Source organism: Microcebus murinus, chromosome 6, assembly GCF_040939455.1.
Source record: "Microcebus murinus isolate Inina chromosome 6, M.murinus_Inina_mat1.0, whole genome shotgun sequence".
Classification (NCBI taxonomy): domain Eukaryota; kingdom Metazoa; phylum Chordata; class Mammalia; order Primates; family Cheirogaleidae; genus Microcebus; species Microcebus murinus.
The window spans coordinates 104,600,750-104,624,718 of record NC_134109.1 but is presented as its reverse complement, the minus strand read 5'-3'; the positions used below and the strand labels follow the sequence as shown (position 1 = coordinate 104,624,718).

General features: G+C 35.8%; 1 protein-coding gene across 1 annotated transcript in view; it reads right to left on the bottom strand.

Moving 5' to 3' along the window:
* Positions 1-23,969, bottom strand: part of GLCE (glucuronic acid epimerase) — a 117,466-nt gene that overhangs the window by 50,356 nt on the left and 43,141 nt on the right. The window contains exon 2 of the mRNA XM_012768346.2: positions 13,598-13,688. The gene's annotated coding sequence lies outside the window, so the exon portion shown is untranslated. The remainder of the gene's footprint in view (positions 1-13,597; positions 13,689-23,969) is intronic.

Below are 23,969 nucleotides of genomic sequence, written 5' to 3'. Positions count from 1 at the left end.
ATTCAAAGGCATATTTGAACAGGCTGAAGAAAGTTCAGCTAATTTGAAGACAGGACAACTGAAATTATTGAGTCTGATGAACAGAAAGAAAAAAAAGTTGAAGAAAAGTGAAGACATCTGTGGGACACCATTAAGCAGATAAATATATGCATTGTGGGAGTTTCAGAAAGAGAAAACACAGAGTGAGGATCATAGAAATTATATGAAGAAATAATGGCCATAAGCTTCCCAAGTCAATGAAAGACATGAATATAAATATCCAGGAAGCTCAATAAACTCCAAGTGGGATGAACTTAAAAAAGAGACCCACACTGAGATGCATTATAATCAAATTGTTGAAAGACAAACAGAGAGAATCTTAAAAGCAGCAAGAAAATGACTCATCCCATACAAGGGATCCTCAATAAGATCACAATCAGATTTCTTATCAGAAACTGTGGAGGACAGAGGCAATAGGCTGGTATTTTCAAAGTGCCAGAAAAAAAACAAAACAAAACAAACAAACAAACAAAAACCAGTCAGTCAAGAAACTGATATCCAGCAAAAGTGCTCTTCAAAAGTGAGGGAGGCCTTAAGATATTCCCAGATAAACAAAACCTGAGGGAATTTGTTACCACTAGATATGCCCTGCAAGAAATGCTCAAGAAGAGTCCTACAAGGCAAAATGAAAGGACATTAGAAATAAAGATCTCAATAAAGATAAATACATCAGCTACTATTATGGAAACAAGATAAATACACAAAAGCTACTGTTACTGAAACAAAGATTTTTAACTGTACATTTTGTCTTCTATATAACTTAAGAGACTAATGCATTTCAAGAGTTTGTTAGTGGCCAAACAATGTGTAATGATGCAATCTGTGACATGTGACAGGTGTGAAGATGGAGCTGTAGAGGAGCAGAGTTTTTGGATGTTATTGAAGCTAACATGGTATATATTCAAAATTAGAGTGTTATAATTTAGGATGTTAAATGTAATCTCCATGGTAATGACAGAGAAAATAACTATAGAATATACAAAAAAGGAAATGAGAAAGAAGTTTAAACATTTCACTATAAAAAAAATTAACTACGGGTCGGGCATGGTGGCTCACGCCTGTAATCTTAGCACTCTGGGAGGCCAAAGAGGGAAGATTGCTCGAGCTCAGGAGTTTGAGACCAGCCTGATCAAGAGTGAGACCCCATCTCTACTAAAAATAGAAAAATTAGGTGGGCGTTGTAGTGTGCACCTGTAGTCCCAGCTACTCAGGAGGCTGTGACAGGAGGATCATTTGAGTTCAGGAGTTGGAGGTTGCAGTGAGCTATGGTGATGCCACTGTACTCTAGCCTGGGTGACAGAGAGAGACTCTATCTAAAAACAAAACAAAACAAAACAAAAACAAACCTAGCTATGAATTCAGCAAAGGAACAGGACAAAATACAAAGGAGCAGCAAAGGATACAAAGTCAAAGAAAAATCAGTTGCATTTCTATAAACTAATAACAATGAATAATCTGAAAAGAAAATAACAAAATCAATTCCATTTACTATAGCATCCAAAAGAATAAAATGCCTAGGAATTAATCAACTTAACCAAGGAGGTGAAACTTGTAAAATGAAAACCATAAAACAATGAACAAAATTAAAGAAGACATAAATGGAAACACATCCCATGAACGGGGAAAAAAAAACACAAAAACAAAAAACAGTCAACCCAGAGTCCTATATCCAGCAAAAGTGGAGGAGGCATTAAGATATTCCCAGATAAACAAAACCTGAGGGAGTTTGTTACCACTAAATATGCCCCACAAGAAATGCTTAAGAAGAGCAGATTGGAAGACATAATGTTGTTAAAATGTCATTAGAACACAATGCAATCAACAGATTCAATGTAATCCCTATCAAAATCTCAAGGACAGTATTTTAAAGATATAGAAAAACCCATTCAACAACCCATATGTAATCTCAAGGAACCTCAAATAGTCAAAACATTTTTTCCAGAACAAAGCTAGAAGACTTTCTGATTTCAAAACTTACAGCAAAGCTATAGTAATCAAAACAGCTTGGTACAGGCATAAAGACAGACACATAGTCACATAAACCAATGGAACCAAATACAGAGCCCAAAAATAAACCCTCGAAGATCTGGTCAAATGATTTTTGACAAGGTTGTCAAGACTACTCAAAAGAGAAAAGAAAGTCTTTTCAATAAATGGTGCTGTGAAAATTGGATATCCACATATGAAAAAAATGAGGTTGGATCCTTACTTAACATCATGTATAAAAATATATCAAAGAATTAAAATTAAATGTAAGACCTTACGTTATAAAGCTAAGAAGAAAACAGGGCAAAAACTTTACAACATTTGATTTGGTAATGATTTATTGTACATGACATCAAAGACACAGAAAACAAAAGAAAAAAATGAAAAATTGGACTTCATTAAAAAATGTGCATCAAAAGACAATATCAACATAGTAAAGAGGCAACGTACAGAATGGGAGAAAATATTTGCAAATTACATATCTGATAAGGGATTTAATATCCATAATATACAGAGAATCCCTAAAATTCAACAAAAATGGGCAAAGGACTTGAATAGACTTTTCTCAAAAGAAAATATACAAATGGCCAAGTGCTTGAAAAGATGCTCGACATCACTAATCATTAGAGAATTCAGATAAAAATTACGAGATAGTACCTCATATCCATTAAGGTTCCTATTAAAAAAAAGAAAAGAAAAGACGTGTTGGCAAGAACATAAGGAAATTGGAACCCTTATGCATGTTGGTAGGGAATGTAAAATGGTGCAGCTGCTGTGGAAAACAGTATGGAGATAGCTCAAAAAATTGAAAATAGAGTTACCACTACTTCTCAGTATACACCCCCAAAGAACTGAAAACAGGATCTTAAAGAGATATTTGTATACCTACATTCATAGAGCATTATTTATAATAGCTAAAATGTGGATGCAACCCAAGTATCCATCAACAGATGAATGGATTAGCAAAATGTGTTATATACATATAATGGAATATTATTTAGCCTTAAAAAGAAAGAAATTCTATTATATGCTACAACACAGATGAATCCTGAGGACATTTTGCTAAGTGAAATAAGCTAGTTGCAAACAGATAAATACTGTATGATTTATGATTTCACTTGTATGAGGTACTTAGAGTAGTTAAAATCATAAAGGCATACAGTAGAATGGTGGTTTCCAGGAGCTAGGAGGAGGGAGGAAAATGGGGAGTTACTGATTAATGGGTACAGAGTTTCCATTCTGCAAGATGAAAAGAATAATGGAGATAGAGGCACAGCATGATGAACATACTGAAGTATACTGAATTGTAAATTTAAAATGGTTAAGATGGTAAATTTTATGTATGTGTATTTGATATATTTTAACACACAAAAATAGAAACAAAAAATATCATGGAGCTGAAAATAATCTTGGAAACCATAGTCCAACTACTTTATTTATAGATTAAAAAAAATTAAGATCTAGAGTTTAATGCTTTGTCCAAAGTTACATAACCAGTTTTGGCTACACCAACATTAGACTCAACTCTTTAGACTATTAAGGCTGTGCTTTCTATTGCAACTTTCTACCTTTGCTGATCTACCTCCAAAATTGAAATAAATATATAGACAGACTCAGGTAATGCTTTTATATCATCCCACTTAGTACTAAAATGTGCTTTAACTTGGAATATTACGAAAGAAATATTGAATTATTTAGTTATTGAATTAAGGACTTTTTCCTTACCAAATGTCAACTAACATTTATCACTTTTTGAACAAAGAGTCTATAGTTTGACTGCTTATATACACTGAAACAATTTTCCATATAATTTCATCATGAGATAGGGAACTGATAGACTGTGCTCAATAAGAAGTCATAAAAGCTGAACCAAGGTCTCTGTTAAAACAAGAGGCAGTGGAGAAACCAGCCAAAACCAGCTAGAACCAAGATGGCTGTGAAAAATGACCTCAGATTATACTTGCTGCTCATTACTCCCTGTTTAGCATACTAAAAGAAACTCCCACTAATGCCACAACAGTTTACAAATGCCACAGTAACTCCTAGAAGTTAGCCTATATGGTTTAAAAAGAGGAGGGACCCCAGTTCCAGTAACTCCCCACTCCTTTCCTAGAAATGTTATGAATAACCCTCCCTCCACTTAACAGAAAATTAAATAGAAGGTATAAAATAAGACCCTGGAAACACACATAGTGCTACTCTCTCTTGCTCTGAGAACCACTACTCTGTCGATGGGGCAGCCACCTTTCTTTTTTTTTCTTTTCTAACTTCAATAAACTTACTTTTGCCTTACTCTGCTGGCTTGCTCTTGAATTCTTTCCTGTGCAAAGCCAAGAACCCACTTGGCCTTCAGGCTGGACCCCAGTTTTGGGGTCTATTTTCCTGTATCAATCATGTACTTGAAATATTTTCTATGTTTATTGATTTGAGAATATTAATATGCTGGAAATAAATACTAAAGAACTAATGACTGGCCTATAGATAGATTTACATTAAGTGTACAGGTTGCTAACATAACAAAAATGTTAAGAAAACCCTTACAATTGATAATTCTACATAAAGTCATTAATCTTGACAGTATAACATCACTACACAGCAAATTATCATTAAGGTAAAGATAATTTAATCACTGTGCAAGTGGAATTTATTGATCTACCATAAAATGAGTTTATTGACAAAACAATTTAAAGCATTATTTGCAGATATACAACAGTTTGTTTTGCCAATATTATTGTATACTATCATTTTTAAGAGTTTAATCAGACTTTCAAAAAAGTATATTTGCAGTGTTGAATTTTTAAGACAAGTATTTTTATTGCTAACAGCAATGCAGACATGTATAATATTTGATTCACAGATGCTTTTTGTTTTCAAGAAGACTATTAATTATCACTAATGTCATTAGAGAATTCTTTCTGAGATACCAAATGGAGATTTAGCCATATGATTAGATTAATGAGTATTATGCTGGTGGTTCCCTTATATAACATCCGTAAAATAGCTTTTCCTAAAGGAAGCTCCTTAAAGTTGAGAAAAACACTATACAAGGTTGAGATAATCTCAGTCTTGTTGAATTATTAGTTTCCCCTCCCAGAGGCTTAAAAGTTTAGAGAGATTTTCTAGTAATTTTCATTACTTTTCTAACCTTAGGAGAAACAATATAGTATAGTAGATAAAAGCATGAACTTTTAGGTCAGAAGACAAAGTTCAGATCCTAACTCTGCCACTATTAGCTGTGTTACCTTGAATAATTTTCTTTATTTGTAAAATGTGGATAATCACATTTACTTTGTAGGCTAATTGTGAGTATTAAACAAAATAATATGGAAAACAAAGTGCCTGAGTCAGTCAACCAAAGAACAACTGCTCAAAAGAAGTTAAACTCCATTCTTCCTCAATTCCCCAATTTCAGAAATGCTCATTTCAGCATTAAAAGGTAAAACTGATACTGCCAACTGTCACATACATACAGCTGCCAGCAGTTGCCACTTTATCAGTCTCAGGGTCTAAAGCATACTTAACTGAAGTCACAAAGTTCACTTTTCTAATCTTCTATAAATAAGGAAGTAGACTACTATCCCAAGTCCTTAAAAAACAAATAAAACTCCATATTTTTCCTATATAAATAAAAAAATTATTTATAATATATGTATATAGAGTATTTTTTCTTTTTATAAGCCTGGGAAAACACTATTTGACTACTTATAGCTCATTTACAAATAGGGCCTGAGAAGGGAGAACATTATAAATTATATACAGTGACTAGAGCATCCACTATAAAATGGTCTGCATTTTCTATTACAAAACTGCTAGTTTAAATCAAAGACTGTCATTATCATATTAACAACAACACTGGGTTTAGCCGTTAGAAATACCCATGATATAATCATACAACCAAACAGGACATTTGAAGAAACATGCTCATTCTAAAGGGAAAAAAAATTATCTTCTAATAGTAACATTATTTTCAGAATCTGAGTATGTAAACAAAATACTGCTTAAGTTTGCTTTCTCTTACTGAAATGGGGAACAACTCAGTAAACTAGAATTATCAACAAAATCAATCATAATTACCTAAATGATGTCACAGGAATGCTATCCTTTAAGATATATAGTATTTTCCCAATTTAAGCATATTATTTCATGTAATATATTAAGTTCTCAAAGTTGCCTTATACAGCAAACAAACAGAAAAGCCTAATTAAACAACATGGCATCCTTGTACACATTTTAATAGATTAAATATAGGTCTTTAAAAAATAGTAAATACAAGGTTCAAATAGGGTATAAAGCACCCACTAAAACTTGATAAATCCTTATTCCATTCTGACAAAAACCAAATGTAAGCTAAGAATTCAATTAGTCATTGGTTACTTAGCAGTAGTCTCTGAAACACAAGGAGAGGTAAGTGTTCCACACATTTTTATTAACTCAGCTCAATGAAGCAATACATTAAATTATTTTTAGTTGTCAGTTTAAACATTTATGGAAAGTGGCCAAAATTTAAAAACATTCATTTTTAATCTATTTCACTTAGTATTAACTGATCAGTTGTAAGAACACACCAAAGGTTGCATATATAGACAGACATCTCAAGAAAGCATCAGGTTTGTTTGTTCATTTGACAGTCAAAGGGGAAAAGATCTCACTTAAGGCCCTAAAATTTATTTTCCTAAGGTGAAATTTGTCCACACCCAAAGCCAATCTTCAGCACTAGCAGGACTTATTACACTTTACCTTGTCTTACATATTTTTTCAGTCACAGATATAATGTTTGACTAGATTCCTATAAAGCAATCTAGCTTTGGACAACAATGAAATTATCAGTTAAATACTCAGCTATATAAAAACTACACATACATTCCCCAGTAATAAGAACAGATAACCAAAACTCATATATAGAAATGTATATTTTATTATAAAGTACAGCCAAATAATTAGAGATGAGGGTAACTAATTCAATCAAAAGATATTAGAAAGACTATTCACCTGGCTGATCATAAAAGAGAAATAAGAGAGACCAGCTGCTCGTTCACAAATATATGGATGACATATGTAAAAGAGCTCAACATCATTGGTCATTAGGGAAATGCAAATTAAAACCATGAGATATTACTACACATATATTAGAATATCTAAAAGGCACAAACTAACTGACAATATCAAGTGCTGACAAGGGCAGAGCAGTAAGAACTCTCAAATACTAGTGGAGGGAAGGCAAAATCACACATCCACTTGGAAAAAGTTTGGCAGTGTCTTGTGAAGTTAAATATATACCTACGATAAAGTCCATAATCCCACCCCCAGGTATTTACCCCAAGTGAAACAAAAACTTATGTAGATACATGTGTAGACACACACACAAACATAAACCCTTTATGTAAATGTTTGTAGTACCTTTATTCATAATAGACCAAAACTGGAAATAACCCAGATGTCCTACAACAGATAAATGATTGAGCAAACTGTGGTACATATAATAAAACACTACTCAGCAACAAAAAGGTTCACACTAATGATTTGTAAAACAAATGAATGAAAGTTACATGTATTCTGCTAAGTGAAAGAAACCAGACCTAAAAGGTTACATACTGTATGATTCTATGTATGTGAGATTTTGGAAAAGGCTAACTAAAGGGTGGTGGAAAACACATCAGTGGTTGCCTGGGGTTGAGGATGGGGAGAGGGACTGACTACAAAGTGGCAGCACAAGGGAATCCTGGGGTCATGGAACTGTTGTTGGCAGATACATGACTCTATGAATTTTTAAAAACACCACAGAACTATATAACACAAAAGGTGTATTTTACTGCATGTAAATTAAAAACAAACAACTGGGATGTCAGGGAAACCCAAGATAAGGTGAAAACTGAAAAATGAATCTAACTGTGGTACAAATCAATGACACAGTGAACTGAAGGGGATATGGAAGAAAAGATCTGACCTAACTAACTTTGGAAAAAAGCATTTTGGCTAGATACTGTGGGAATAAAGATAAAAGGAACTATACACAGACATTGTATTCTATTTGGTAAATTTGTTTCTCATAGGAGTATGGGTTACCAATTTTGAAACTACTATAAATGTATAACAATTACATAAGTATATTGTAGATGATGAGAGAGTCAGATTTCTCACTGTGGGAGAAATAAATTCAAATAAGCAAAAGGGGAATACTAGAATGATCCCTGTGATGTTACACTGGAGTTGAAGGTATCAGTATAAACTTTTAAATGAAAAAAATTTTGAATGTATATACAGATTGACACAGAAATAAATATAGATGTGTATATAAATGTGGGTTAGTAAACATACTAACATTTCCTAGCTCTGATAGCTGAGAGGCCTAAAAGCAGTAGCCACTCAGTAGCAATAAGCAAATTAGCACCCAAATGTTGGTTTCTAAATAATATTCTCAAATAAGATGAACCTGGGTTCCTTGGAGAAGTGCATGATTCCAGGGCTGGAGAAGGGAAAATGCAAGATGAGCCTGAAGCATCTTAAGAAGCCAGAAAGTAAGGAACTGCTTTTTAAGAAAAGGAGGAAACAAAAAGAACTCTGACATATTGAAAGGATGCAGAAATACTCCCAGTGGCCAAAGCTAGATCAGTTTGAGCAACAAAATAAATGATATTGATTCAGAATAAAGTAAATATCCACACTAATATATATAAATGAGTAAATAAATAAATGTGAGAGGAGGGACTACTCTCTGTCACAGAAGAATGGTAATTGGTAAATATAGAGGGAATAAGGGGAATAAAAAATGACCATTGGAATACCAGCTGTTGCAGGCAAGATCCATGAATAAATGCTAAAAGTAGTGACCAAAAATTTAAGAAGAAACAGGATATTTGTGGAGCCTCAAAGTATTTTCCCCCAAATATTTATTAATTAAGGGGAAAATATTAACTTTACAATGGAGGAATCTGGCACATACCACCATAACCAAGTGATAAAGGTTAATATTACCAGTAATCAGACACCCTGACAGCATGGAACCCATGATAGTATATGCTGTGAAAGGCATATTACCTCTGTGGTATTCTTTCCCAAAATCTGTAACTTCAACCTAATTATGAGAAAACAACAGAGAAACCCTAATTGAGTGACATTTTATAAAACATTTAATAGTCTTCCAAAATACGAAAGTCATCAAAGACAAAGAAAGACTGAGGAACTGCCAGAGATTAGAGGAGATCAAGGAAATATCACAACTAAATGTAATGTGGGATCCTGGAAAAAGGACATTAGTGGAAAAACTGGTGAAATTCTAATAAAGTCTAATTTACTAAGTCCATATTGATTTTTCAGTTTTGATCACTACACCATGGTTAAGTAAGATGTTAACATTATGGGAAGCTGAGTAAAGAATACACAAAAATGCTCTGTCCTATACTATCTTAACAACTTATTTGTTCATCTAAAATTATTTTAAAATAAAAAGTTTTTTAAAAAGCTTAAAGAAAAGAGAAAAACACTCTTTATTCCCCATTTCAAGTGTACATATACCTTTCTTGACAGCAAATTCTATGGATAAAATTTTTTTTCTAAAAAAATTTTTATTTAATAGAAAATAAAATGACTGTGTACAAAAAAAATTATTCAAAAACACATTATTTAACATTTTTAAAGAATGTTTATCATTTTTAAAGAATGCCCGTAGTGGTCATTAAAGTAAGATGTTTTTATATTACTAGTTTCTTTCCAAACTCATTTTTTTTTACTATCCAAACAGCTATGCAGAAATAATATACATGTCCACATTGTTGTAGCGGTAAAAATACTCATGTCAAAAATTCAACACTGCAAATAGCTACTATAACAGCTGATACTGATCAGCATATACAAAAGTAAAAAGTTGACATTCTCTTTTAGTCTTTTAGATATGAACAGGGAAAATTACAAAACGAGTCCATTCAGGCCCTTTCTTATCCAACCACAATAGTCTAAAACAGTGGTCCTCAACCTTTCTGACACCGGAGACCAATTTCGTGGAAGGCAATTTTTCTGGGGGGAGGGGGTGGGCTAGAATGATTCGAGTGCATTACATTTATTATGCAGTCAAACCTCTCTGCTAATGATAATCTGTATTTGCAGCCACTCACTAGCACTAGCATCACCGCCTCAGCTCCACCTCAGATAATCAGTCATTAGATTTTCACAAGGAGTGCACAACCTAGATCCCTCGCATAGCCAGTTTACAGTAGGGTTCGAGCTATGAAAATCTAATTAATGCTGCTGCGGATCTGACAGGAGGCGGAGCTTATGCAGTGATGCCAGCGATGGGAAGCGGGGCTGTAGATTCAGATGAAGCTTTGCTTGCCCACGGGCTGCTCACCTCCTGCTGTGTGGCTGGTTCTGAACAGGCCATGGACCATTCTAAAAGACAAGCTATATACTCAATATACCAAAGATTTCCTACCCCATCTTTAACTCACATATTTAACATCAAACTGGCAATGACTCAGTATTTGATTTTTGAAATGAAATATTTTATGCTGACCTAGAAAAATCTAAATACTCTAAAGTTACATGAAAGAGAAAATCAAAGTGTGAACTTTTCTATAGATTTCCCCTTGCTTTACTTTTAAGTACCACAACTGGAACATAAATCAGGGAAGTTTAAAAAAAAAAAGATGTCTTAAGATATGATTTCAATAGAGGTAAAAGAAACTTCAGCAGTACCTTCTTACATAATCCATCATCTAAAAGGAAATTTTATTTACTTATTCATAATAAATTATTTATTCATAAGTCTCAGTCTATGAATCAGATAGGTACTCTCCAAACCCAAATCAGTTTAGGCTACAGCTACACACACAATGCTAAGGTGGCCTCATTAACATATTAAAGTTATCAAGATTCTCATCCCTTCTTCTGGAGCTTAATTTTATCATTTTTCATAATTCAAATGTATAAGCATTCAAATTCTAAATCCATACTGATTTAAATATAAAATGTATGATGGTATAAAAAGATGTTTTCCCTCAGATAAATGTCTAGATTTCCCCCTTTAAAAAGTAAATTTTTAGAAGTTCTAAACTGGTATTATAAGAACACAAGCAAAGATACCTCACATAAATCCATTAGGAAACTAAATATATCTCAGGCTAAGCATGACATAAAAGAAACTGCTTTTCAAATTACACCATTCTTTATAATGCGAAGATTTTAGGAACTTACCTTATTTTGTTAAGATTACCTGGAAACCAGCAAAATTTTTTTTCAGATTTTGGTGTCCTAAACCAGAAAATTCCTTTATCTGATATGGGTTGGAAATTCTATATATGACATATTTTAAAAGAAGAGTACAGCAAACGGTTTATAGATTTTCTAAGCTCAAATTTTAATTTCTTTTTATACCTTATGTATTTTAGACACTCATAACTTTAGGAAAGTATAAATGGTTTAATTTAAAACTCACAGACAAACGTAATTCCAATTTTAACCATTAAACAAAATCTTATATTAGCCTGTTTTCATTTAAAACTTCAAATATTCGAAACCACTTATGTTACTAGAACAAATTAAAAACATACAATCATTACTCTCTCCAAATACCGTGTTTCCCCGAAAATAAGACCTACCCATAAAAATAAGCCCTAGCAGGATTTTTTTTTTTTTGAGACAGAGTCTCACTTGGTTGCCCAGGCTAGAGTGAGTGCCGTGGCGTCAGCCTAGCTCACAGCAACCTCAAACTCCTGGGCTCAAGCAATCCTCCTGCCTCAGCCTCCCGAGTAGCTGGGGCTACAGGCATGTGCCACCATGCCTGGCTAATTTTTTCTATATATATTAGTTGGCCAATTAATTTCTTTCTATTTATAGTAGAGACGGGGTCTTGCTCTTACTCAGGCTGGTTTCGAACTTCTGACTTCAAGCAATCTGCCTGCCTCGGCCTCCCAGAGAGCTAGGATTACAGGCATGAGCCATGGTGCTGGGCCAGGATTTCTAAGCATTTGCACAATATAAGCCTAATCCTGAAATAAGACCTAGTGATGGGAGTGGCTATGCAGCATATCTGCACAACCCATGCATTTCGTTGCGGAGCGGTAAAGAAGATGAGCAGCCCTTCTCATCTGCCCCATGAGAGCTCTATTGCTCGACGTGAGAGACTGGGGTCAATGGTTCTAAAGAAAATAGAGTCGCAAGAAATTCAGGATGGGCCGGGCCGGTGGCTCACGCCTGTAATCCTAGCTGCCTGTAATCCTAGCTCTCTGGGAGGCCAAGGCGGGCGGATAGTTTGAGCTCAGGAGTTCGAAACCAACCTGAGCAAGAGTAAGAGCAAGATCCCATCTCTACTATAAATAGAAGGAAATTAATTGGCCAACTAATATATATGGAAAAAATTAGCTGGGCATGGTGGCGCATGCCTGTAGTCCCAGCTACTCGGGAGGCTGAAGCAGGAGGATTACTTGAGCCCAGGAGTTTGAGGTTGCTGTGAGCTAGGCTGATGTCACGGCACTCTAGCCTGGGCAACAAAGTGAGACTCCGTCTCAAAAAAAAAGAAATTCAGGATGGAATTCGGGGTTTGAGAGTTATGATGATGTTCCAGAAGAAGACGACTTAACTATATTTGAATAAATGTAGATTATTGTACCGTCAAAAAAAAGTAACACATCCCCTTAAAATAAGCCCTAGGGTATCTTCTTGAGGAAAAATAAAATAACACCCTGTCTTATTTTCGGGGAAATACGGCACTATTAGTTCTGTTTAAATTTAGTAGAAAAGACAAAATATAATTAAATAAATTCATTTGTGTTTAAGTTTTTAGAGTAGGAACAAGCTTGATCTTTATTATACAAACTTTCATTTTTCAAGATCAAAGCAAAATGAAGCCTTCTACTTAGAAATATGCACTTGGTATTTAACTGCTCACAGCATTATCTTATTTTTAAAATCATTTATTTTAGAAAACCAGTACCTCCTCTAAGAAATAACACAGACCCTTCACTTCAAGAAGTTAGGCTTAATGTAGGTACACTTATTTATTCACATTTTTAAATCTCTAATGAGTTTTAATATGACAACCTTTACTGACAACTAAAACCAGTTAGCTACCACTTCACATATTATAATTGCATGGCATAGTAAGATACCCTGATTCAGTTGTCTAGGCCAAGGGTCAGCAAACTTCTCTAAAAGGTCCAGAGTTTTGGCTTATGGACTACACAGACACTGTTCCAACTAATGAACTCTGCCACTCTAGTGCTAGAGCAGCCATAGATAATATGTAATAAATGAGTAGAAATATATTCCAATAAAACTTTATCAAAACAGATGGCTGGCTTGTGGGCCATAGTTTGCTGACTCCTGTTCTAGGCAAACAGATTTGATTATTAGTAAATAACACCTTCACTGAATATATAATCATGTTTCCATTGCATCTAGTAATTGTTAACAGGAGTATTAGATATTTAAATGGTAAATGAATCATATCTCAGAAATATTTTCTGAGATCAGAATCTCAGGTTAGACTGGAAAATTAAAATGTGTTAATAAAGCACACATTAAAATATAAGTTTTAAAATGTACAGTACAGGCATGATTAAGTTTTATTAAATAATCTTACCTTAATCAAATGAAAGAATCTAAACTCTAGTACATTTCTGGTTTCAATTCAAAATATATTTGAATCAAAACTTCAGTTTCTTGTAAAATTCCTAAAGAGACAAAATTAAAAATCTTAAGTCAGAATTTCAGTTCCAGATAAAATGGAGTAATCATACACCCAGCACATAAATGTAACAACAAGACCCGGATAGAATGCATGCAGCAGCTACTTGAGAACTCTGAAAAGCCAGTAGTAGGCAGATTTGTAAGACCAGAATTTGAAGTACCTCTGAAGCAATAACAGGTTTACCAATTTCCCCCTATCTCTGGTATCAACCAGACTGAACTTAATAAAGTCCAAATGGAAAGCTTCAGGAGAATCCCTCTAGTTCTGGCTCAAGGAAAGGGAAAGGGATCTCTTAATACTCACAAGAAGGTATGAAAATCCCCAATTTTTTCCTTTTTTCACTATTCTCTCAAGCCAAGACACCCATGGAAGCAGTGGCAACAGAGACCATTAGGAATCTAAAACTCTGAGGTAGGGGACACTACCTCTCTGATCACAGGAGCTATGGTCCAAGAGTATGTAGTGGATCCCTGTTGTTTCTCTTTCTCAGCCACTTGCCCCAAATATGGACACAGTTGCAGGAATACACATTAAAGAGGGATAAATAAAGCCCCACCTTCCTGGTTAGAGATTGGAAACAGGGAGTCACAGGGAATCAGAAATTAATGGGAGATCACAAACAAGGAGGAGCTTGGGAGAGCAATACCTCAAAGTTGTTTATATGAACTCCTGGGCTCACTCTTGAGTGGCATGTGTGTGGGTCTGACCCAAACAAGTATACGTGGACTTTGAGAACTGAATTATGAGACAGACCACCACTCAAGTTCCACCACATGGTACACATGTGAGGCAAAACCAAACAAAATGGCAAAGGCTTTGAAAATTGAACTGAATTGAAAATTGTGACTCTATAATCACAATCCATAGGAATTTGCATTCTGAATCGAACTGGGTCGAGTACCTATTAAAACAAATACATCAACATTCTACATAAGATTTAAACAGGACCCAAAGTCTCCTAGTGTAATAGTCAAATGTGTAGAGTATAACGTTAACTTACTACGTATACAAAGAAATAGGAAAATATCAAAAATGTGGGATATCAAAATATCAAAAGTGTGGGGAAAATGCCAAAACCAAGAAAACACAGGTGTTGAAATTATCTAAAAAAGATATTAAAGATTTTAAAGCAACTATTACAGAATGCTTCAATAAGTAGGAGCAAACATTCTTGAAACAAATGAAAAAATAGATTCGGAAAAGAAATAGAAGATATGAAGAACCAAATGGAAATCTTAGAAGTGGAAAAATATCAATAACCAAAATTAAAAGCTCACTAAATGAGCTCAATAGAGAATGGAGATGACAGAAGAAAATATCAGTGAATTTACTGCAGATAAATAGAAACTACCCAACCTGAAGAACAAAGAGAAAAAGACTGGGGGGGAAAAAATGAAGAGGGCCTCAGGTCCAATATCTGTGACATTCAAATACCAGCAGGAGAGAAGAAAAAGTTCAGTATAAGTAAAACTATTTTATGAAAATATTTTCCAGATTTTCTGAAAGATATAAACTTACAGATTCAAAAAGCACAGCAAATGCCCAAACAGGATAAATACAAAGAAATCCAATGCCCAGATGCATCTTAATTAAACTTCAGAAAATGAAAGACAAAGAAAAAATCTTAAAAGCAACCAGGAAAATTTATCATTATTTTTAGTGGAAAAAGTAGTCAAATGATTTATTTTCAGAACTGATGCAATCCAGGAGGAAGTGAAATATTTTTAACGCTCTGAAAGAAAAGAACTGTCAACCCAGATTTCTATATTCAGCTAAAATATCCTTCAGAGATGAAGGTGAAATAGATACACTCACAGGTGAAGGAAAACTAAGTCGATGTGTTGACAATAGAAACTACTTTTATTACACCTGAGAAACCTTCCCAAAAAAAAAAAAAAAAAAAAAAAAAAAAAAAAAAAATAAGAAACTACTTTTAAAGAATTGCTAAAGAGGCTGGTCCAATGGCACTGGGTTATCAGAACTTATTAACATTAGTGTCACTAAAGTTGGTATTCAACCCCCCACTGCTAAATTTGACTGGCTTAAAAAAAAAAAAAAGAATTGCTAAAGAAAGTTCTTCCAATAGATGGGAAATTATACTAGAAAGAAAATTTGAAACATCAGGAATATAGGAAGAGCAAAAGAATGTTAAATATTTCAGCAAAAATAACAGACTATTCTTATCTTCTTGAGTTCCTTAAAATATGTTTGACAGTTGAAAGCAAAAGTACATAGATGTAGCTTTCTGTATATATATGTGTGTGTATATATATACACATATACACACATATACATATAATACAACGTAAAAGACAAGTACAACATAAGGTGTGGGGAGCAAAGGGACTTTTATGATTGTACAGTTTCTATGTGCCACTTGAAGTAGTAAAATACTCATTCTAAGTAGACTGTGAAAAATTAAGCATATTGTAATCCCTAGAGCAACCATTTAAAAAAAAAAACTATACAGAGAGATATAGTTAAAAACACATGTCATAATAGAATACCTAACCAAAAAAAAAAAAAAAATCAAATAACCAATAAAAAGGTGGGGCAGGGAAAACAGAGAAACAGAAAAGAGAAATATATAAGATGGCAACAAATGAAAAACAAATAAGAAAATGACAGGAATAAATCCAAATATACAAATAATTACAACAAATGTAAAAGATGAAAAGATAGCAATTAAAGGACAGTCAAAAAAAGAATAGTAGAAAAGAAATGTTATTCAAATATAATGAAGTAAGTAGTAAGGCCATTGCTGAAAGGAGCCATAAGCTAAGGAAAGAGTGAAATGTCTAGAAGGTGGAAAAAGTAAGAAAATGGATTCTCTTTTAGAGCTTCCAGAAAGGAGTATAGCCATGCTTACACCTTGACTTTAGCCCAGTGAGATTTGCCTAAAACTTTTGAGCTCCAGAACTGTAAGATAATAAATTTGTGTTATTTTAAAGCCACTGTTTGTGGTCGCTTGTTACAGCAGCATTTAAAGGATAGTTTATAGCATTAAATGCTTACATTAGAAAAAAGAAAAGTATAAAATTAACAATCAAAGCTTCCAACTTAAGAAATTGAGAAAAGAAATTAAACACAAAGCAATTAGAAGGAAGGAAATAATAAAGAGCAGAAATCAAAGAAACTGAAAAGAATAAAATTAATACCAAAAAATTAATAAAACTAAAACTCTTCAAAAAGATCAATATAAGCAATACAAGTCTTTCTAGCTAGACTGACAAAGACAAAAAGGGAGAAGATACAAATTCTCAATTTATTAAATATAATATGTATACAAAAATAGAGATTTCACTATAGAACCCATAAACATTTAAAGAATAAGGACATACTGTAAACAACTCTATGTACATATATTCAACAACTTAGATTAAATGAATCAATTTCCTAAAACCACAAACTATCAACATTCACTTACAATGATATAAGCTGCATAGTCCCATAACTATTAATTGAATTTTTAGTTTAAAACTTTAAAAAAAGAAAATCTCCAGGTCTGGATAGTTTTACTAATGAAATCTATCAAACATTTATAAAGAAATACCCAAAGTAGGGAAGCCTAGCATGAACCCTGTGGTACTGGATTAGAGTTACAGACAACAATATGAACTTAATATATATAGCTTAATATATAATAAGATGGATAGATACATAAATAATTATAGAAGTATACAGATACATGGATTAGTATATACATGTATATTTCCCAGCTATGTCCTCTAAGAAGGCCTAAAAAACAGTGATAACCCTATAGCAAGGAGTATACCCAGTACCCAGACATCCTGGGTACTGGATATAAACATAATTTGCCAATACAAGAAACCAGGGTTTCTTAGAGAAATGGACAATTCTAGGGGTAGGGCAGAGAAAATGCATGATGAGCCTGGAGTATTCTGTAGTGCCAGAAATCAAGGAAGTATAAAAAAAGAAAAGAAGAGGGACATGTCAAAGGGATTCAAGGACCAAGAATGGAACAATTTTAGAAACAAAATAACACAGTATGGGATTATAAACCAATGTATAAAATAAATGTACATATTGATATAAAAGACAAATAAATGGAAGAGAAGGGACAAAAGCTTCTGTACAGAAGAAATCCTAACAACATATGTATGTATACCCCATCCACAGAATTAAACAACCTCCCTATCTCCTTGAATGTGGGCTGAAATTAGCAACTCACTTTTCATGAATAGAATATGAAAGGACAAAAATATTAACTTTATAGTGGAGAAATGTGACAATGATTTTGTCATCATGTACTCCTTGATAAGATGTGAGAAGGGCACTTCCCTCTATGATATTGTTCCCTAAAACCCATAAACTCAGTCTAATCACAAGAAAAATATCAGACAAATGCAAATTGAGGAACATTCTGCAAAACACCTGACTAGCATTGGTACTCAAAACTATCATGGATATGAAAAACAAAGAAAGACTGAGAAACTCTCATAGTCTATAAGAGACTAAGGAGACATGACAAATGCAAAGTGGAATCCTGGACTGGATTCTGGAACAGAAGGAGACTAGTAGAAAATCTGGTAAAATCCAAGTTTGGAATCTGAAGTTTGGTTAATAGTAAATCACCAATATTGGTTTCTTAATTTTGATAAATGTACTTGGTTTTGGTTTTATAAAATGTTAGCATTATAGGAAGCTGTGTCAGGGATATAAAGGAACTCTGTATTATCTCTGCAACTCCTTTATAAATCTAAAATTATTCTAAAATAAAAAGGTTATATTTTTTAAATGGGCAAAAGACCTGAACAGATCCTTCACCAAAGAGGATATATGTATGACAAAAAAAGGACATGACAAGATGCTCAACATTATTAGCTATCAGAAAAATGCAAATTAAAACCATTATCTGATACCATTACAAATCTATCAGAATGGCTAAAAAAAAAAAAAAATCTGACCATACCAAGTACTGGGAAGTATGCAGAACAACTAGAACACCCATACATTGCTGATGGGAATATGAAATAGTATAGCCATCTTAGAAAACAGTTTGGTAATTTCTTAGACAGTTAAATACATATTTCCTATATGACCCAGCAATCTCACCTCTATATATTTTTACCCAAGAGAAATAAAAACTCATAGTAACACAAAAGCCTACACAAAAATGTTTATTGCAGCTCTATTCAAAATAGCTAAAAACTGGAAACAATCAAAATGTCATTCAACTAATGAACTGATAAACTGTGGTACACTCATACAACTGAATACTACTCAGGAATAAAAAGGAATGAAATATCAATACATAGAACAACTTACATGAATCTTAAAAGGTATTATGCTGAGTAAATGCATGTGTAATAGTCTCAAATGGCTTCATGCTATAGGATTTCATTTAATAACCATTTTCTAAAAGACAAAATTAAAATGACAGAATGGTTGCCAGGGATTTTGGGGTGCAGAGAGGATGTGACTATGCAAGGATAGCACAAGGTAGTTTTTTGAGCTAATGGTACTGTTCTGAATACTGACTATGATGACGGTTACATGAATCTGTACATATACTGAAGTATAACAACTCTGCACAGAGAAAGTCAGTTTTACTGCAGGTTCATTAAAAAAATAAAATTCTTGATACTTAAAAAAACCTTTAAATCTTCAAGTATTTTCGAGGATATTTAGTTTGGATTTTACAGTCTATAAAAATCCTCTTGTTTAATCTGCCTACTTTTTAAGATGGAGCAAGTGACAAATTTCTCAGCTCAGTCCTAACATGTAAAATCACTGGTGGGATCAATAGTCTAAATGTCAGTTGCCCTAGGCCACACATCCCCTGCAAAGGAGTCTAATCTGCTAATCACCACAATCCTACCTAATTGAAAAGTAAACTCTGACATCTTCTTAGTGGTATCATAAAAGAACTTTCATTAAAAATTTTTTTTAAAAAAAGATTACTGATTCACACTCAGTAGAGAATTCAGGGCTGGAAGGATGTGATCAATTCTATTTCAATTGCATAGAAAGCATTCTGACAATGAAAAAGTAAAACAATCATGTTTCTACCTTTATTTTTAGGGAAAAAATAGTTGCTTTATTTGAATAAGTAGGATGAGGGAAGCAGGATGTAAACCAGAAACAATATTTCAGAAGTAATTCTATTCTGCAAGAATTTATCTTACCTCAACTAATACAGTAGTACTATAAGCTTCCAGTGAATTATTATACTACATATACATGTGGTCACAAAACATTAAGACCCATATAGGCCGGGCGCGGTGGCTCACGCTTGTAATCCTAGCACTCTAGGAGGCCAAGGCGGGCGGATTGCTTGAGGTCAGGAGTTCAAAACCAGCTTGAGCAAGAGCGAGACCCTGTCTCTACTATAAATAGAAAGAAATTAATTGGCCAACTAATATATATAGAGAAAAAATTAGCTGAGCATGGTGGTGCATGCCTGTTTTCCCAGCTACTCGGAAGGCTGAGGCAGGAGGATCACGTGAGCCTAGGAGTTTGAGGATGCTGTGAGCTAGGCTGACGCCACGGCACTCACTCTAGCCTGGACAACAAAGTAAGACTCTGTCTCAAAAAAAAAAAAAAAAAAAAAAAATCCATATAGTACAGAAATCAAATCAAAGTTTATTTATTTTTATTATTGTTTTTTAGAGATGAGATCTTGCTTTGTCACCCATGCTGGAGTGTGGAGGCATCATCATAGCTCACTGCTGCCTCTAACTCCTGGGCTCATGGGATCCTCCTGCCTCAGCCTCCCATGTAGCTAGGACTACAGGCATGTGCCACAATGCCTAGCTAATATTTTAATTTTTTGTAGAGATGGGGGTCTCACTATGTTGACCAAGCTGGCCTCAAACTTCTGGCTTCAAACGATTTTCCCGCCTCAGCCTCCCAACGGAGTAAGCCACTGCACCCACCCTAATTTAAATTTCTTTTAAAAAACTTAGTACAGTTTTGGGAGCAAGATGGCGGACGAATAACACCGCCAGACAGAGGGTCTCTGCAGAAAAGACAGATTCTAGCAGAAACTAGAGGAAAGAAGCAAGAAGACGAGCATACAGCGGACAAGGGCCGGAAGGAGGGGTACCTGAGACCCCGGGAGACTCCACGGGAGGAGGCTGCGGAGGAGAACTGGAGGCTGAGACCACCGGAGCAGCCCGGAGACCAGCGGCAAGGGTAGGTGGATCTGCTGTTTCCCCTCCCCTGCATTCGGGACTGCTGGTGGGCTCCCCAGCGGGTGGAGAGACCTGCGGACACCAGCCCAGAGACTGCTGCCGCCTGCCAACGGTGAGCCTGTAGCAGACGTGGCACCAGGTTCCCAACTTCCTCCGGGCACCTCCTTGTGCACGGACAGGAGCCACGCGGCAGGCGCCATATTGCCTCCTCCTCCCCTCCGCCGACCCTACCCGCGGCTGCCCAGAGAGACAATACAGCCACCAGCCGGAGGCACCTCCAGGGAACGGGACCTTCCCGTTTGGGACCCCGCCCACCCTCCCAGGTGCTGCTGGCACCATGTTCCCAGGAAAACGGTGACGACTCAGAGGCTGAGAGACATAGACCCAGCTTGGGCTCCCTGTGGGTGAATTAGGACCGGAAATCCTCTCCCTGGTGGGAATACAGTTTGAACTCTGGGACCCAGAGGTCGGACCTGCAGACCAGATCCCCTGCACCGAGGGCTAGCACTGCCCGGGGCACAGAAGGGTTATACGTGAACAGCCTACTGAGGTCTGTGTGCCTCCAGGGGCGGATCGGCGTCCTAGAGGGCAACCCTCCTCCCAGGAGGAGGCCGTGCGCCCAACCCAGGTGGCGTTCCTGTGCAGGGAACCTCCCCGCCGGCATCGCAGTCCGGGGAGGCCTGGTGGCATGTGGTCTGGCCTGCTGGCAGAGGCCCAGGAGCAGCTGCGGAGTTGGGGAGGGTGGAAAGAAGCGAGGCCTGCTGCACACTGCGGGTCTCAGACAGCCCCACCCCCACACCCAGACTTTCTGGCTGAGCAGGACCATTCCAGCCCCGCCCTGACAGCTTTCCCTGGAAGCAGAGAACAGAACTTTGACCCCTGCTAACGGCCTGAGGGCAGGCTTACCCAACCCAGCTCCGCCCAGAACGAGAGCTGATAACAGGACTCAAAATCAACACCATAGCCTGTTCCTCCAAGCAAACGCCACCTACTGACAGGGACGGCATCTTGCACAGCCTTTCCACGGCACCCACTGACTCAATATACAGGGAGTGGTCCAATTTCACCCACAGGCACCACCTAACGCCTCAGAAACTAAACAAGGTGTGTGAATACCCAAACAATAACCTAAGGAAAGAAACAACAACTGATCGACATAGGAAGAAATCAGCGAAAGAACTCAGGAAATATGAAGAACCAAACGGAAAACACACCCCCAAAGAGGAGCACCAGCCCCCTAGAAACGGACACCGACCAAAATCAGGCAACCAATATGACAGAAGAGGAATTTCGTATGTGGAACATAAGAACACTCACCCAGCTGCAACAACAACTCAATAACCAACACCAAGAAACCACAAAAAGTCTCCAGGATATGAGAAAAGAAATAGACACATTGAAGAAAAGTGAAACCGAACTCCTGGAAATGAAGAATCAATTCAAGGAACTACAAAATACAGTGGAAAGTCTCAAGAACAGGGTAGATGAAACAGAAGAAAGAATCTCAGAGCTTGAAGATAACACCCTCCAATTAATCAGTCACAGAAATAGAGCAGAGAAACAAAAGAGCAAAGCCTACAAGAGCTGTGGGATTATGTGAAGAAACCTAATGTGAGGGTAATAGGGTTACCAGAAGGGGAAGAAGACAACACTCAAGGGTTGGACAAGCTGTTTAAAGATATAATAGAGGAAAATTTCCCAGGCCTTGCTCAAAATCTTGATATACAAGTTCAAGAAGCTCAGAGGACCCCTGGGAGATTCAACGCAAACAGGAAGACGTCACGACATGCAGTCATCAGACTAACCAAAGTATCAACTAAAGAGGCCCTTCTAAGAGCTGTAAGACAAAAGAAGCAAGTAATATACAAGGGAAAGCCAATTCGAATAACATCAGACTTCTCTAATGAGACTTTACAAGCAAGGAGAGACTGGGGCCCCATTCTCACTCTTTTGAAACAAAACAATGCCCAGCCTAGAATATTATTCCCTGCAAAACTAAGCTTCGTATATGAAGGAGAAATAAAAACATTCTCAGACAAGCAAAGGCTCAGAGAATTCACCAAGACAAGACCAGCCCTACAAGAAGTACTTAAAACAGCGTTATGCACAGAACATCATAATAATAACCCACGAATATAAAAACAACCAAAACCCAAAGATATTAAAGGCCAGATATTACAATGGCTCAAGACAGAAATCATAGCAACAACATCCAACCCAACAGAATGATCAGTAATCTACCTTACCTATCAGTTCTCTCAATAAATGTGAATGGCTTAAACTCTCCACTCAAGAGACATAGGCTGGCTGAATGGATAAGAAAATACAGGCCAAGTATATGCTGTCTCCAGGAAACACATCTAACCTGCAAGGATGCATATAGACTAAAAATAAAAGGGTGGAGATCAATATTCCAAGCAAATAGAAGCCAAAAGAAAGATAGTGTGGCAGTTCTAATTTCAGACGATTTAGTTTTTAAACCAACAAAAGTAGTAAAAGACAAAGAGGGTCATTATATAATGGTGAAGGGCACAGTCCAACAAGAAGAGATAACAATTTTAAATATATATGCACCCAACTTAGGTGCACCCAGATTCATAAAGCAAACCTTACTGGAGCTAAGCAAATGGATTAATAGCAACTCCATAATCGCCGGAGATTTCAACACCCCACTGACGGCACGAGACAGATCCTCCAAACAGAAAATTAATAAAGAAATAATGGACTTAAACAAAACTCTGGAACAATTGGGTCTGACAGACATCTACAGAACATTCTACCCAAAATCCACTGAATATACGTTCTTCTCATCAGCTCACGGGACATTCTCTAAGATTGACCATATCCTAGGACACAAAGAAAATTTCAAGAAATTTAAAAAAATAGAAATCATACCATGTACCTTCTCAGATCACAGTGGAATAAAACTAGAAATCAACCCTAACAGAAACTCACATTTCTACACAAAAACGTGGAAATTAAACAACCTCCTACTAAATGATTACTTCGTAAATGAAGAAATCAAGACGGAAATAAAAAACTTCTATGAAGAAAACGACAATGGAGAGACAAGTTATCAACTCCTCTGGGACACAGCTAAAGCAGTT